Below are 16,065 nucleotides of genomic sequence, written 5' to 3'. Positions count from 1 at the left end.
ATGAACACATCTATCTCCTCCATTTTTACTGCAGGATTTCAGGAAACACTTCATGCTGTCCCACACATCTCTGCTGCACATCTGCCATGCTGAAGGTCTCATTGTAGCACAGAAACACTTGGAGTACAATGCAAAAGGCTTGGACCTAAGCTGGCAAAAGACTGGGTCTAAAGTGAGTAACTGTTGATCCACATATCCAAAAACTCCTCTCTGAGCATCCCTGAAGGTTTGTTTATTGAACACATCTGCAACGTACTGGTTACACTACTGACTAAAGAACAGCCTGAATGAAGTGTGCATGACTGAAGAACAGCCCAAAGTGTGCAGTACAAGAACCTTACCTCTGGCTGATGCTATTGTAACATAGTTATCCCTGCCAGACCCAGGGGAGCAAAAGGGAAACCAGCTGAATCCTGTGTGCAGAGGAGAAAACTGGATGCCAGCAAGGCTGTGATGAAATTCATCATGAGCTTCATTGCCACAGATCCACCTCGGCTGAGGCAGATGCAATTCCTCTGGATTCAGAGGAGTTTTGCACACTTCAGTGTAAACCTGCAGACTGTGTTTCTGTGCTACACATCGGGTTTGGCTCCAGTCCCTCCAGCTAAAAGACCCTCCTAACAAATTGTCTGGTAAGCTTTGGCCACTGAGGGTGACCATGCTGCAAAGCCTTGCTCCAGAGGAGCAGGGAAGCTGTAGAAACATCTCCTCTGCCTAATTCAAAGAGCAATTAGTATCTACAGTCCTCAGCACAGATTTACACAGGCACAGCTATTTGGCTTATTAAACACGCCCTGAACTCAGGTTCCACAAAACCAACTAAAAGGAAACCACAACAGGGTAAGGAAGCTTTATAAATTCAAGGGTAAGCAAAGGTTTTTTCAGGAGAGCACTAAGGCTTAGACTAGAATCTAAGCTGGTATTGTCACAGAACTGATTGCCCGAGTGAGCAGTGTTCTGCACTAAATTCCCCTGGAAGTTGCATGCACACGAACAAAGGAAAGGGAGGTACAGAAATTCAAAGACTGCTGACAAAATGCATTACATTTTATTTAATCTAATTTAGAGTGTCAGAACAAGACGGATTATTTTCACTTGAATATTTTTCTCTTTCTGAAATGAAAGGTCGTTTTGGTGGTTTTATTTTTGACAAATGCCACATATACTGCCTGGTCTGACTTGCACACAAGCAATGAGCCTGTAACAGTTCAAAAGGATACAGTCAGCTGGGGACAGAACAGTGCCAGTTATTTATTTCCTCTCTAAAACTTTGTTCCAATACAATTAACTAAACTGTGACATTACACATTCATTGTCCAGGAAGTTTCTCTCTTCCCCTTTTTAGCCTCCTTTTCAGTTGCATTTCCCTGCTTCACAGGATGCCCTAAACTAAACATTACATTCAAGTTACACAATAAAGATTTGGGAGGGATGGAGTGAATAAGGAAGGTCATGGGAAGGGAGGTGTCAGCTAAAATAAGATTTGCTAAGCAGCTACACAGGACATTGTGTCAACTGCCTTTCATTAATGGAGACTGCAAATTTGTATCAGTCAAGATACCAGATCAAAGGACATAGCAGTAGTTAAAGGCATTTAAAAAACTTTCCAATAACTGAACAAAGCCTAAATTTATTAAAAAACCGAAACTACAGCAATAAATGTTATTACAGCACAGCCAAGCTGCTTCCTTAACCCTCTCTGCATATTAAGGCTCTTTTATGTTACACAGGACTACACTCCAGCTACAGAATATGCAGCTGCATTCAAACCGAGTATCACAAACCAGTGCTCCTGGGCAGATCGTTTATTAATTTCAAAAAATTTACAGGCTCTCATCTTTCTAACTATAAAGGGAAAACCACCTTGAAAGCAAAGCCAATACCAGATGCACACGTGTCTTTTTAACCTCCAGAGAGCTGGAAAAGCAACATTAAAATCAAAACTTCCTACATATCTCAATCACAACTTTAGTCTTCAAAATACCAACTTCAGGTGACAAGATTCTTCCAGGCCAATGGATCTTCCCTGCTCTGCCAGGACAGATTGCCTGCAGGCAGCTCCTGCTCAGCCCACAGCTTACCTTGGCACAGGCTGTCCCCCAACACAACCGGGGATAGGGTTCAGATAGCAGCAGAATGTCTGAAACACTGATGGGTGAACCCCTCCTTGGGAGCTGCAGGGACACTCAGGTGACAGCTCTGGAAGTCCCCTCCTCTTTGTACTTGGTGGAAGCCACAACCTGTGTGAAACCAGGCACCTGGAGAAGATCTGATTAGGGATTTTTCCCTCTCCTTCCACTACTGATGGGGTTTAAAGGGAAAACGGGTTTAAAGGGAGGCTGGTGACAGGAAGCAGGAGACTGGTATCTCATCATTTAAGCTGTGGGTGTACCCTCCCTGGAAGCGTTTAAGGCCAGGTTGGATGGGAAGGTGGAAGGTGTCCCTGCCCTTGCAGTGGGGTTGGAAATAGATGATATTTAAGGTCCTTTCCAACCCCAGCCATTCTATGATTCTGTGATTCTATGATCTCCATAGCTTGATGTGGTCAGCAGTGTGAGCTGGGGGAGAAGACAAGCATTGGCAAATGGGCACCCTGCAAACCCTACCTGATGCTACCCACAGACTCCAGACACAGAACCTGGCACAGTGACACCACAAACAGAGATGGCAGTGGTGGTCACCCCAAGGAGCTCTGCCCCAGCACCCCCACATCCTTCTTGGGCACTAGGCATGACACAGCAAGGGCGCTTGCATGGAAAGCAGGAGGCACTTTATAACCCTTATGATATTTAAAAGCCACTGATGGTTCACCTTTCTAATGACTACTCCACCGGGGGACATGCTCATTAGAAACCCCTCAGCAGGCATTAACATTCAATAGTCAACCCAGCCTTTTGCAGTCGTACAGCTCAAGAATATTAAAATTTCACAAAAAATGTTTTTGCAATGCTTTCATGAAACTAAGCAAGCAATGCAGAGCATTTCTATTGGGCACATGCCTCCCCACCAAGTATAAAAAGCCATCAAGCCCATTAATGAAGCATACAAGACCCCAGCACCAGCCACGGGCACCAAGCATCCGAAAACATGGCTTGGCACCAAGATGCAGCTAACTCAAAATGTCCCAGCACAAATGGGACCAGCCAACACCTGGTTGTGAAGCTCCCATTCCCCAGAAGAAGACTGCAAAGCCAGCTGCTGAAAAAGAAAATCCTTGAACATGTCCTGTAACAAACTATAGCTCTGCCTGCAAGGGCATCTTCACTTCCAAACCCTGCCTGCTGAATTACACCCTTAAAACAAGCATTCAGTAAATTCAGCTGTTTCCAACGCTATCAGTTCATAACAGCTTTCCTCACTTAAGGGAATTCTGGAGAGCTGCAGCACACACCTTGTGAATAGCCTGCTGACTGTCCCTGTCAGGGGTGGTGGAAAGCAGGAGCAAACACCAGGAGATCTGAGAGGAGAAACTGCAGTCAGTGTAAGAAGCTTGGATCTGCCAAAACCTGTACGCAGTAAGGGTTTTTGTCTGAAGAGAGACCTCCTTCTTTGATGGGTACAGCAATTCCTTCTGCTCTCTGCTCTGGAGGATCCAGCAGCACCTCAGCAGGTGTCAGTGATGAGATTTTCTCCTGCAAAGACTCACTCTTCCTCCCAGCTGGCAGGGCGATGTTACCCAAGTCACAGATTCATCTTCCTGCAACCACTTTCTGCTTTGGAGAGCTGTTTGGGATCTGAGCAGGATGAGAAAGACTTGCTCCTTTACAGAGTGCTACCAGGGTGGTCAGGGGGTTTGCCATGGAGATAAGTCTGGCTGGACAAGTCAGCCTGCAGGTTCAGGGCATCCTTTAAGGAGATGAGAGAGGAGGGCTAGAGGATGAATTAAAAATGAAGGGTGGTGTGCCCTCACTTTGAGTACCTCCTGAGGGACAGCTCTTAGTAACAGAGTTTTATAGACAGATTTAGCAATGAGTGCCATTTTAAGAAGCATGACACAAGCCAAACAAAGTTGTGACTGCACTCTACAGAGCTCATTCTCATTTGTTTTCAGACCATTACCAGAGCTCCAATTACCCTCAGCTGGAATGAAATCCAATTTCCATTAAAAAAAAAAAAAAAAAATATTTGGATACATCTTCTAAAAACCCTAGAAGAACCTCTGACTGGCACAGGTAGAGCTGCTGCTCCTGGGATGAGCCTCCAGTGGGAGGAGCACGGACCTTACAACACACTTTATGTTGTGCTTCTGAGGGACAGGTATGAATGCAGTGACCAAACTCATGTCCCAGCACCCTGAGAAGGGGCCACAGCTGTCACTGAGGGTACAGCACACAGAGAAATTCCTCAGATGATGAGTTACCAACACCAAAGGAGCCAACTGAAATGAAAAGACCTCCCACAATTGGTTTCAGTGGGTTTGCTCCACATCAAACCTAAGCCAAGGGGCAAAATTTGCCATGGGATCTGTGGGACTCATAGAATCATAGAACTGGCTGGGTTGGAAGGGACCTCAGAGATCATCGAGTCCAACCCTTGAACCACCTTTGCGGTTGCTAGACCATGGCACTGAGTGCCACATCCAGTCTCTTTTTAAATATCTCCAGGGACGGAGAATCCACTACTTCCCTGGGCAGCCCATTCCAATGCTTGATCACCCTCTCCGTAAAGAAATTCTTTCTAATATCTAACCTAAACTTCCCCTGGCACAACTTAAGACCATGCCCTCTTGTCTTGTTGAAAGTCATCTGGCAAAAGAGCCCAACCCCCACCTGGCTACACCCTCCTTTCAGGTAGTTGTAGAGAGCGATGAGGTCTCCCCTGAGCCTCCTCTTCTCCAGGCTGAACAGCCCCAGCTCCCTCAGCCTCTCCTCATAGGGTCTGTGCTCGAGTCCCTTCACCAGCCTGGTTGCCCTCCTTTGGACCTGCTCCTGGACTCAGGCTCATTACACCAGGGACAGGCTGAACCTGCCATCCTCCGCAGGACACAGACATCCAGGCTTCCTTGCACAAACTCAGGAGAGAGGCTGGACACAGACAAATGCTTGTTCTCATTTAAATTGCTCTGGCTTTCAGAGACTGATCACAAGAAGGTGACCGTCATGTACCTGCACTTCTAATCCCCATTTTATTTTTCTTCCTTTAATAAACCCTTACACAGAGGAGCACCTGTTTTCTGGAAAGCACCCCAGAATCCCTCTAAAGCAAAGCTGACATACATGAGCTCAAGAACAACAAACTCAGTCCAGCAAAAATGTTGAGTCTAATCACAGAAGACCTTTTATGCCAAGTCTTCTGTCTTCCCTCTCCTCCACACAGCAGCTCCAGCTCTCTCAGTACAAGAGCTTTAGGAGGACAGACACCAGCAAGGGGACACAAAGAAAGCTGACACAAGGAAAAGGGGTGAAGAACCACTGAAGAAGAAACTCAAATTGGAAACTGGAAAGGAATAGGAACTGAAAAGGAACAGGAGAAGGCCCAGCTTGCTCCAGGATGGTGCTTGGACTACTCTGCAGAGGACTGTGAAAGGCAACTGCCTGCAACACCCACCTCCGTGCCAGGCAGCTCCTGCCAGGCCTGTGCTCCCAATCTGAACTTCCAGCTATGGCAAAGGGGACACAGGGTTTCAAAACTTCTAACATATTTGACAGATGTTACTCCTAAGTGCTTTCCTAAACACTGCAAAGCATGCCTGCTTTCTTTTGAACACACCTTTCACAATTAAAGTCAATGCTAATGGTTATGCATCCACAATGACCTCCCCTGTAACTCCCACTTCCCTCTCCTGCACTTGCAGCTTTCATCATTCAGCCCCAAATTGCCCTCCAAAGAAGAGTTTGCTTCACTCTCCACAGTTAAATTAAGAAAATGCAATGTGATGTCTTTGGAAAAACACAATTTACCTGCTGAAAAAAAAAACCAAAAAGCTTCCATACAGAGAGAAAGGAAAGGATGCCCCACAGATGCTAACTGGCTTTGATGGCAACACTTCGCAGCAGGACCAACAGCAGCAAGTTCTCTCTCCCCTCACACCATGGGCATGCAGCCAAGAACAGAGTATACTGCACACAATGCCCTTTAGAAAGAAAAGAAAAAAAAAAGAAAAAAAAAAAAAAAGAGAAACCTGGAAAGAATCCTGCTACCTGCGAGCAAGGAAGAGCATCCCTTCTGCACAAACATACAAGCCTGTGAGGAACAGAGGTGAATGAGAAGCAGGGTGAGGAAGGCTTGCAGCACACCCACACCCAATCTCCCAGCCCCCTAAAGGCATTTCTTTTCCTCCTTCCTCCCACCACCACCACCCCCGCCTATTCTAAAATGACTTTGCATGAGCCACGTGCCAACTTTCAAGCATCTGCAAGATGTATTTCCTTATCCCATGCCCAAGCTGTACCATCCATCACACATGCTTGTGTTTTCCAGGAATTACAAGAATTTGGGGCTTGGTCCCTCTCTCTGGGCACAAAATGCTTCCTGCACTTCCACTGATGGGCAGTGTTCCCAATGCTGGCACACTGCATGGCTGGGGAATCAAAACAAAACCCCTTTGCCACTCTGACTAGTCCACCGGTTAATTCCTTACGATAAATCCATTGTCCAAAACAAAAACATAATTTAATTGCTACACCAGCTGCCCAAGCTTAGCCATTGCTCTTGGCAAGCATCTCAGGATCTCAGTACGCCTCATTTTCAGCAGCCATCCCTGCAGGTGCACTGCATGCCTCCCACCCTTGAAGTCTCCTGGTTTGAGTTTGAGTCTCCTGTTGCCCAAACCCAGTGTTTCCCAACCTAACTGAATAATTAAAGGGATACTAACAACTCAGAACACCTCTCTGAACACAGTAAGATTACAGCAACTGAAATACTAGCAAGCATCCTTGTTTTTTTCCCAGTTATTAAACCTGTTAAACCTATCCAGCTGCACCTTTTCCCATTCAGGCAGCCCGATTCCCCTTGAAAAGACAGGCAGAAAAAGAAAAAAAGGCTAAAACATATTTCTAGAAGTCACCAAAAAAACCAGCAGATTGTCTCAAAGACTGGTGCATGAACTGTCTGTAACTAGAGCTACACCTGAGTTTCACTGGCATTTTTGTTCTCCTCAGCCAGATTTCAAGTTGATTGTGTTGCTTGATACAGACAGCTCCAGCATCAGGAAAAGTGGCGTGCAAGAAAAGAGAAAAGCTGACCAGGTGGCAGCTGGCATGGCTTTGGCATGGAATACTGCTGGTGCAGATTTTTAGTCTCTACCTCGGATTACCAGGGAAAACTCTTTAAACTACTAACTGCTTTCTTTGATTTTAAAAAAGATCCACAACTACAGAACAAGAAACTGAAACAGTCAAAGTACCATTGCCTTCTCTTCCATCCTGGTTATTCACAGGTATCTACTACCCTACTGTGTGCATTATAACCAGCATTTCTTAATATGAAGGCATATTTGCAATCCAGAAGAACTGCAATAATTCTTAGATTGTGAGATGGATCCACTCCCCTCTCAGCTCCTGCCTTCTAATTCCAGGGCAATCAGTGCAGGAGAATGCATAATTCATCCCGCAATCGATCCTGTGGGTCTCCCAGTCATTAAGCAACATAACACTGAACTTCCAGAAAGGTCACATATCCAGGAGGTTCAGCTGAAGAACACTCTCTCCCATTCACTGAATGACTCAGGGAGGTAGGGTAAAGAGCTTCTTCATGAAGTATTTTCCCCCATTGTTTAAGGATTCACAATTACTTTGCTACTGGAGCGTGACAGTAGGCAGAAGATATTTATATGGGCAGGAAATGCAGAAATCCATGGGTTATTTAGCAGGTTAGTAAAACAAAACTGAGCTGTGAAAGCTTTTATATAGCAAAAGACTGATGAAGTGAAGATAATTATTTGCATTCATTATACTCCCAGAATAGTTGTGGAATATTGGAACAACAGAAATTTCAGGCATTGATTTTTAAAACATTTTATTTTCATTAAAGCTAAACCCCAAATATTTTGCAAGAGTAAATCCTTCCACAATCCATGGGTAGGATCCCACAAAATACAGTAATTCTGCCAACATGAGCTAAGATAAATCACCTCTTGCCAAAAGAAATTCAACTTCAGTCCGAGTTAAGCTCCATGAAGATGGTGAAGTTGGACACAAACTGTTTTCTAATACAGAAAACAAACAAACTGATCCCACATACAGATACGGGAAACATCCTAGGCACATGAGGAAAAATTTTTTATAAGTCTGGTTTTCTTCCATTCACTAAAAAACATATTGCATTTGTTACTGAGTCTGACCTAAAAGTCATGCTTGAAGGAAAGACCAGCCGTTCTTTGGAAAAGTGCAAGATCCTCTTCCCATGAGGATCAGTACATATTGCATACACAGACCTCATCCCATGCAGTTTCACATCACTAAAAGCAAGAAAAAAATCCTTAATGATATAGAACTTTAATTCAGCTTGCCTCCTTGGTCGACAAGCAGTCTTCTCTTACTCATGTCAAAGTAATCAGCACTGAATACTGTCTTGCTTGAAAAAAAAAAATTAAATCATGTCGCATGAGTATTTTTATATTCTAATCACAGAGCACATACTTTTTTTTTTTTTCTAAACTGTAATCCGAGTTTAATGTTGCTTAGGTTACAAAATAATCTCTACCATTAGCTCCCAACAACTGGGAGCCATGTTCCAGCCATGCCCAAGACCTCAGGTGACAAAACCAGGCAGCACGGTGCCTGCTGAAACACACACAGAGCCAGGCATTGCCTGCACCGACACAGCGACAGCCTCACTCTGTAACTCGGGAGGTTTGTCTACACTTACACAAGTTCGTGCCGGTGCAAGCATCCAGCTGCAGCTGGCAGAACTCTTCTCACCGTTGCAATTCCCTGAACAGACTAAGCTATACCAACAAAAAGCACTATTTTTGCCAACATAATTGACTGCTCAGCAGAGCTGCTGCCAGCATTGCGACAGCCACTCTAGAGCAGCACAAGCTTCCCCCCCCACCCTAGTTTCCTACACTCGAAATTCTACATAGAGAAACTAAATTTAAAGCAAGAAATAAAGAAAAGAGAACAGGTATCAGAAAGAGAGAATATGTGCCCTGGTGACCGGCCAGCATCTCCCCACCTAACTTAAGTGGAGCTGTGGCCAGTGAGCTATGTTTTGCCCCAAGCTTCACCATACTCGATGAAATCAAACAAACAGTGGTAAGATCCTCTTGTCCAAATCAAAGGGCTCCCAATCCAAGTATCTGAGAAAAGCCGAGGAAGCAGGAATAAGGTGGACATTCGGCCCTGAAGCTGGCAGGGTCCCACACCGGCTCCTCTCTGGCTCTGGTTCCCAGTGGCTATGGGAGCTGGTGGGATCCCACACAGAGCAGCAATACCATGGGGCTGCTGAAATAACCCTCGGTCTTTCCTCGAGTTTCATCTCAGGAAAGAAGAGCTTCTGAACCCAAAACCACAACAAATTACTCCTATCAAGACAACTGCATATTTTGGGGAGGGAGTAATTGATTTCTCCTTTCTTTCCCCCACTGAGAAAATTCTATTTCCCTACCAAATTTTTCAGTTGAGAATTAGAGGATAATGCTCAGTTCCAGTGCTTGCCTCTAAGTATTCCTCTGAAAAAACTCCAGATTTTGTCATATAGGTATAAATTACTGAGCTGTGAGCAGGAGACACAGACCCTTAGAACACCCAGCTGTTTTTCTCACAAAACCTTACAATTCCAGATGATGTATTACACGACCTTTTCCCAAACCGAGCAGAAACTTATTTGCACGGAAAATCACTTGTAAACACAACTTGCCTTGGTTTAATCCCTATTTTCTTGTGATTCTCAATACTCCGGCAGCTATGGCGTGCCAGAGCCCTGCGCTCCAGCCAGTCCCTCGGCAGCCCGATGCAAGCCAAGGCTGGCAGACACCTTGGCTGCCACGACCCCCCGGGAGCAGGTTGTGTGTGTCCCCTCGCCTCGGGTTCAGGAGACAAGAATGACCTGGGCCGCGGCGAGCGGCCGCAGACATCTCCCAAGGGTGGAGGCAGCCAAAAAAAGCCTACTCACCAGGGGCAAACGCCAGCATTTTTTGGAAGCCGTTTGGGAAGGTGGCAAATAGGAAGTCCGATCTGTAGGAGCTGACTCAAAGCACTCTGAGACGTTCATGCGGCGGGAACTTCGCCGGGTAAACTATTAACCACCATAAAGCAGAGCTGCGTGGCTCCCTTTACCATGAGGCGACACTCACATTCGCCCTAAATACACACGCGGGCTGTGTGAGCATATATACGCTCACATACCCGTAGCGATACCCGAGCACACACAGACTTACACAGAGACAAAGACGCACAGGCACGCACATCAGTGCTTTTCCGAGGGCACGGGAGGACTCTGGTGCTCCCCACGGCGCGGAGCGAGGCGGCCGCCCCGCAACCTCCCATGGAAACGGCGAACGCTCCGCTCCGCGCCCCGCGGGAGTGTCAAAGAAGCGCGGAGCGCCCCGCGCCCTAAATCTAGCCGGGATCTTTCCAACCCTCGCTCCCCCAAAAATACCCCTCCGAAAGCCGGCAAATCCCCCACCTCAACTCCTCTCTCCTACAGTCCCGGCGCGGGGAGAGAGGCGCGGCTCTCCCGCGGCCCCGCTGAAGTTTCCGCGGGTGGCAGAGGGACAGTCCCAGCCCCTTACCAGGCTGCTGGAGCGGGGTCCCGCGGCGGCCTTGGAAGCAGCGGCGGCTGCACGGGACTGCGGCGGCTTCCCGGGAGCTACAACTCCGCGGCGGCGCCCAGGCGAGCCGCGCGCCTGCGGAGCGGCGGCGAGCGGGGAGGAAAAGAGGAAATGAGCGGGAGGCGCATTGGAGGGAGGGGGAGGAAGGAGCCGTCGCCGAGGGACCGGGGAGAGCGAGGGACGCAGCTCAACTTCCCCGGCGGGGCAGCGGGCGCGGCGGGGGGGGGCGGAGCGCACCGCGCCGCTGCTCCACGGCCGCCCCGCGGCGTGCGCAGCGCCGAGCCCCGCGCAGGGCCGGCCCGTAGCCGGCACTCCCGCCCAGCCGGGCCACTTGGTATCGCCCTGCCCGCCTCCCCGGGCCCCCGCCGCCGCTGCTGCCGCCGGGCAGGAAGTGCGGGAATGGCGGGGCAGCGCGGAGAGGCGGCTCCGCGGGGCTGCGCGGAGAGGCGGCTCCGCGGGGCTGCGCGACCGCGGGAGGTGCACCCGCCCCGCCGGCGACCGCTGTCGGCCTCGCAGGCAGCGCGGGTGGGAGCGTGGAGAGGGGGCGGAAAAAAGTTTGGATTTTTCGTTGTGGGGTTTTATTGTTTGGGGTTTTTTTTCTTTCTTTCTTTCTCTTTCCCTTCCCCCGACCCCACTTGTTTTTTCCTTTTTTTTTTTTTTTTTTTTTTTTAACCCCGAAGCAAATGTGGGAACGATGGAGCACGAGTCCATCCATCCAGACTGTTGGACTCAATGATCTTGAAAGTCTTTTCCAACCCAAACGATTCTGTGACACTGTGACTCCGTGGCTCCAGCCAGGCCCGGCGCGCAGCTCCAGCGCGGCTGGCGGTGCCAAGTTTTCGGTGCGCGGGGAGAAGGGCGGCAGCTGGGGAGGGGCCTCTGGAAGCGAACACTACAGCCTCACAACACACCCCAGCCTCCCCTGATGAGCAGATCGATGCGGACAAGCCCTAGTGCTACCCAAACTAACCCCCTTCCCATCCCAGCCAATGTTCCCCACAAAGGCAATACAGGTGAATTTTGTGCAGGTAAATTTAGTATCAGCAGCTGAGCCTGTGGGTGGGCTGGAGATGGGTGCTCGAGGTGCTGTGTGAGATGTGAACTTGCACAGCCTACCCGCGTACCCCATCACAAAATGGAAGGGATTTATGGATTGATGCTAATCTGCTTCCCAAGGGAGGTAATTGGAAGCATTGCTCAGAAATATGGCCTGCAGCACAGACAAAGAAATTAATCCTCCCGCTAGGATTTTTTTTTCTTCCCCAGCCCTTGCCTAACACATTTTCAAGTAAAAAATACATAGAGTTTAATGCAGTTGCCAGTGTGCCTTATCGATAGCTTTCACTCTGTCTCCCATTATATGAGATGAAGCAAGCACATTCAGTGCAGTCACAAGATAAGAACTGAATAGAGCTGAAATCGAGGTCACACCAGAAAAAAAGATAAAGATTTTAGTGACAAACCTTGTGAGGAAAGCAGGAGTGGGAACAAACAGAAAAATACCATCATCACCAAAGTAGCAGCTTTTCGAAAGCTTATCTCTGTACTAAGTCCAGCAGATTTTTATAAGGAAAAAAAAATCCTAAAATTCCTCCTCCTCTGCCCAACTCCTGAAAACCCCAAACCAAACCTTTCACATGTACTGCAAAGCTTGAATACATTGAAACTGAATAGTTTGGTACAAAGGGATGAAAATATTACTCAACAAATGTTACTCCTCAAAGGCCTTGCAGAAATAAATTCAACCATTTTGTTATCTTTAAAAAAAGCCCAAGGCAAAGAACAAGCTTGGAAACTAAAGAACCTGAGCAGTTAAAAGCTAGAAGCAACTCGACCAGGAACATACAATGGAAACCTGTATGCAACCACCATCACTGCCAGCTTCACATACTTGAAGCTGGGTTCTTTTTGCAGAAGATGATGACATGTGTGTAATCTGTATGATTTCCCCCCAAACCCTTCCCCACACCAGCATTGCCTGCCTAGCATGGCAGCCACCAGGGTGGGGCTGTGGCTCCAGCTCTGCCTCTGCAGTTGCTCCACCAGGGAGGGCAGTGGCATGGGTGACAACACCAGCATCCACCCAGGAGTAGGTGGCAACAGAGCAAGGCCTCCTGTGAGATTTCCAGCTCTCAGGCAGTTTATGGCACTCAGTCCCACGTTCATTTTTTACATGGTTGTTAGCTGGTAGCCCCAGCAGCAGCAGGTTTTCCTCTGCATGGAGCTGCCCTGTGTCCTGCAGTGGACACATTGTGAGCTTGGACCTGCAAGCATTGCTGGAGGCTGCAGTGGTTTCTTGCAGGGATGCTCTGGTTTGATGGAACTCAGTGGCTGTCAGCTTCCTACCCCTGGTTTGGAGTGATCCTCAGGTGAGTGTCCCTCTCACTCAGCACAGAACTCCAACCTTTCTGTCAGGAGATGCCTGTGCTGCAAGAGTCTGGGACATTATGTGGTCAGCAGGCACTTACTTGAAGGTATCATGGCTAATCCTCTCCTCAAGCCCTCTAATATTCTGTATATTATCCCCTGATAAACTGCATAAATACTAAAAATAGTTCTGGAATCAACAATTAGGGGGGAAGGCACAATGAGAACAAAACAAGGCACTATTATCACTTATACCTAACTTTTTTCTTCAAGAATTGCACCCTTCCACCTGTGACTGGTTACAAGATGATGCAATCCAGATGACCAGCCAAAGAAATGGGGCCATGATTTCAGATTATTTTGAGTCCTAATGCTTGATAACAAGCCATTTCTGAGTTACAGAAATCCCAGGGGAAACTAGGAAGGATGACCTTAGGAAGACATCAACTGCTCACAGACAAATTGAGATGAAAAGAAGCTGCAGATTGATACCTGAAATTAGTTTGTGAAGGGGGCTGCTCCTGCTCTGCAGCCTCCCAGCTCTGTTCTCTTCTTCAGAGAACATGTGATGTGAAGACAGTCAAGTCCTGCACTTTCTTTTAAGATCCATATCTAGGCAGTTACCTTCTCATATTGCACACTTTAGCACATACTTGAACATACTACTGGTATTTAATGTCCTGTGAAATACTCTGCTGAGTTTGGGCCACTCATTACAAGACAGACATTGAGGCATTGGAGCATGTCCAAAAAGAGCTGGTAGCGGGTCTGGAGAACAGATCTTATGGGGGGTGGCTGAAGGAACTGGGATTGTTTAGTCTGAAAAAGAGGAGACTGAGGGGAGACTTTATTGCTCTCTACAGTTACCTGAAAGGAGGTTGTAGTGAGGGAGGTGCTGGTCTCTTCTCATTGTTAACTAGCAATAGGTCAAGGGGAAATAACTTCAAGTTATGTCAGGGGAGGTTTAGGTTGGATGTCAGGAAAAACTTCTTTACAGAAAGGGTTATCAAGCACTGGAATGGAATGCTCATGAAAGCAGTGGAGTCAGCATCCCTGAATGTGTTTAAAAATCTTATAAACACTGTGCTTAGGGACCTGGTTTAGCAGTAAACTGGCACGGCTGGGTTACTAGACTTAGGTTGAAGGTTGGACTGGATGATCTTACAGGTCTTTTCCTACCTGAATAATTCTACAATTCTATGATCTTAAGGGTCTTTTCCAACCCAAATGATTCTCTGATTCCATGAAAGCAGGCACATTCAAAAGATTGGGCCCACTGGGTATATCTGGCCTATTTGAATTTCTTCTTTTGATGGTGCTTCAGTTCATTAAGCTGCTGTGTAACAGTAATACTGCTGTGATGACCTAGTGTGAGTCCTCACAAACTTAAATCCACAGCTGCCCTGGCACCTCACCTTCTGTTTGTTTTTTCTCTCTGCTTTTCATTCTATTTCCACACTCAGGAGAGAGAAAAAAAGAGGGATTAAATTAGATTAATCTGGATCATTCCAGATTCAGAACTATGCTCAATTTAAAAATACTGTGTGAAATTCCTTCTGCTGTCTGATTTTTAATCACCAAGGGATTAGATGGAAATTGAACTATTTGAGGCATGTAGCACACTGCTTTTCTTTAAATAACTGCCATAATAATATGAGACTCATAAAACTAGCTAATCTCGAGTTATAACCTGCCTTCCTGTGGTTTGGCATGATTAACTCGAGGAAGAGCAATATTTACCTTTTTTGAGCAATTCATCAGCTTAACCTGGACAGCCCAGCACTAAAATAACCCAAAGGAAATAACTGCTGGCACGGATTAAAGATTCACCCAGCTCTTTCCTCATCGGTGTCCTGATACCTGTCATCATTGTTGGGATGGAAATGCTGGTGCTTTGGGAAAGGCTGGTCAGCAGCAGTGTCCTTGAAGGTAGATGACCACTCCAGCTGCTTTCAGGCCAGGTGTTTAGTGGGAAGCTTGCATGAGTCAGACAGGCTCGAATCTGGCTTTCCCAGGAGAGTCAGGGCTTTCCTTCATTGCAGACAATGGCAGCAAAAGCACATCTTCTGGCTTTGAACTGGGGACATGGTCATCCTGGTCATCCTCACCCTTCCCTTCTGGAGGATGATGGCACTTCCAGGGGGAGCTCCTGGCCAGCTTTTTTGCCTGGGAACGAGCGCCTGCCCCGCCGGGGCATCTGCAGAACAACTACAGGGGAGCAATTCATTACTGAGCTTTCTTAAGACTTAGGTTTGATGGAAGAAAGCAATGTTTCAAAAGACACGGTAATTAATTCTTTTTTCATCCTGTTTTGATCTTGCTTCTGGAAATCCCTCTCCAAGGCATTACTTCAGTGAAATTCAGCAGCACCAGGGAAGTTGCAGCTGATATTATTTCACTGTGATAAGGCCAGGCTGCATGGTAGGTACTTGGGGAAATACAAGGGAAAATTGTTTATCAGAATTATTTTCTTTGAAAAGTTTTGTCTTCCAGTAGTAAAAACCTGGATGCTCATCTATAAAGCTTCCTGTATGTTTTTTCTACAAGATGCAGAGGCTGCATCTTTGCCTGCATCAGTTTAACTCCTGTTAGTGCTCCTTTCCTTTGCATTTCCAGCTTGGACATGAGGCAAACAGACTTGGGAAATGCCAGCTCAGGCATTGCTCTCACCACAGTATGGGCAAGCAGAATTGCCTGAACAAGCAGACCCAGTATTTAATGTATCACCAAAACAAACACGCTAAGGGGTTTTGCAGGTCGTGTGGATCACAAAAACTGGAGGTGAAAAGAATACATAGGTTTTTATAGTGCATTTTTCTGCCAAAGCAGGATTGTTCCCTGCACTATCTTCTAGTGTACTTTCCTGGCCTGTTTTAAACGACCTTGGAGGATGAGGAGAGGTGGGAGGGGGGAACCCTCTGGTGTCTCTTTGTCTAATTTGAATAATATAATGTGGAGCAAGTGCAAATGGGTGCTCAGAGAAT

General features: G+C 47.0%; 1 protein-coding gene across 2 annotated transcripts in view; it reads right to left on the bottom strand.

The window, feature by feature from the left end:
• The window catches only part of HPCAL1 (hippocalcin like 1), a 65,930-nt gene extending 54,935 nt beyond the window's left edge, over nucleotides 1-10,995 (bottom strand). The window contains exon 1 of one of the 2 annotated variants that reach the window (XM_030448250.1): nucleotides 10,676-10,995. The gene's annotated coding sequence lies outside the window, so the exon portion shown is untranslated. The remainder of the gene's footprint in view (nucleotides 1-10,675) is intronic. The other variant, XM_030448251.1, reaches the window with a different exon arrangement.
• Nucleotides 10,996-16,065: the final 5,070 nt, after the last annotated feature.

This window comes from Calypte anna, chromosome 3 (genome assembly GCF_003957555.1).
Source record: "Calypte anna isolate BGI_N300 chromosome 3, bCalAnn1_v1.p, whole genome shotgun sequence".
NCBI classification, from domain to species: Eukaryota; Metazoa; Chordata; class Aves; order Apodiformes; family Trochilidae; genus Calypte; species Calypte anna.
This window is presented reverse-complemented; position numbering and strand designations above follow the sequence as displayed.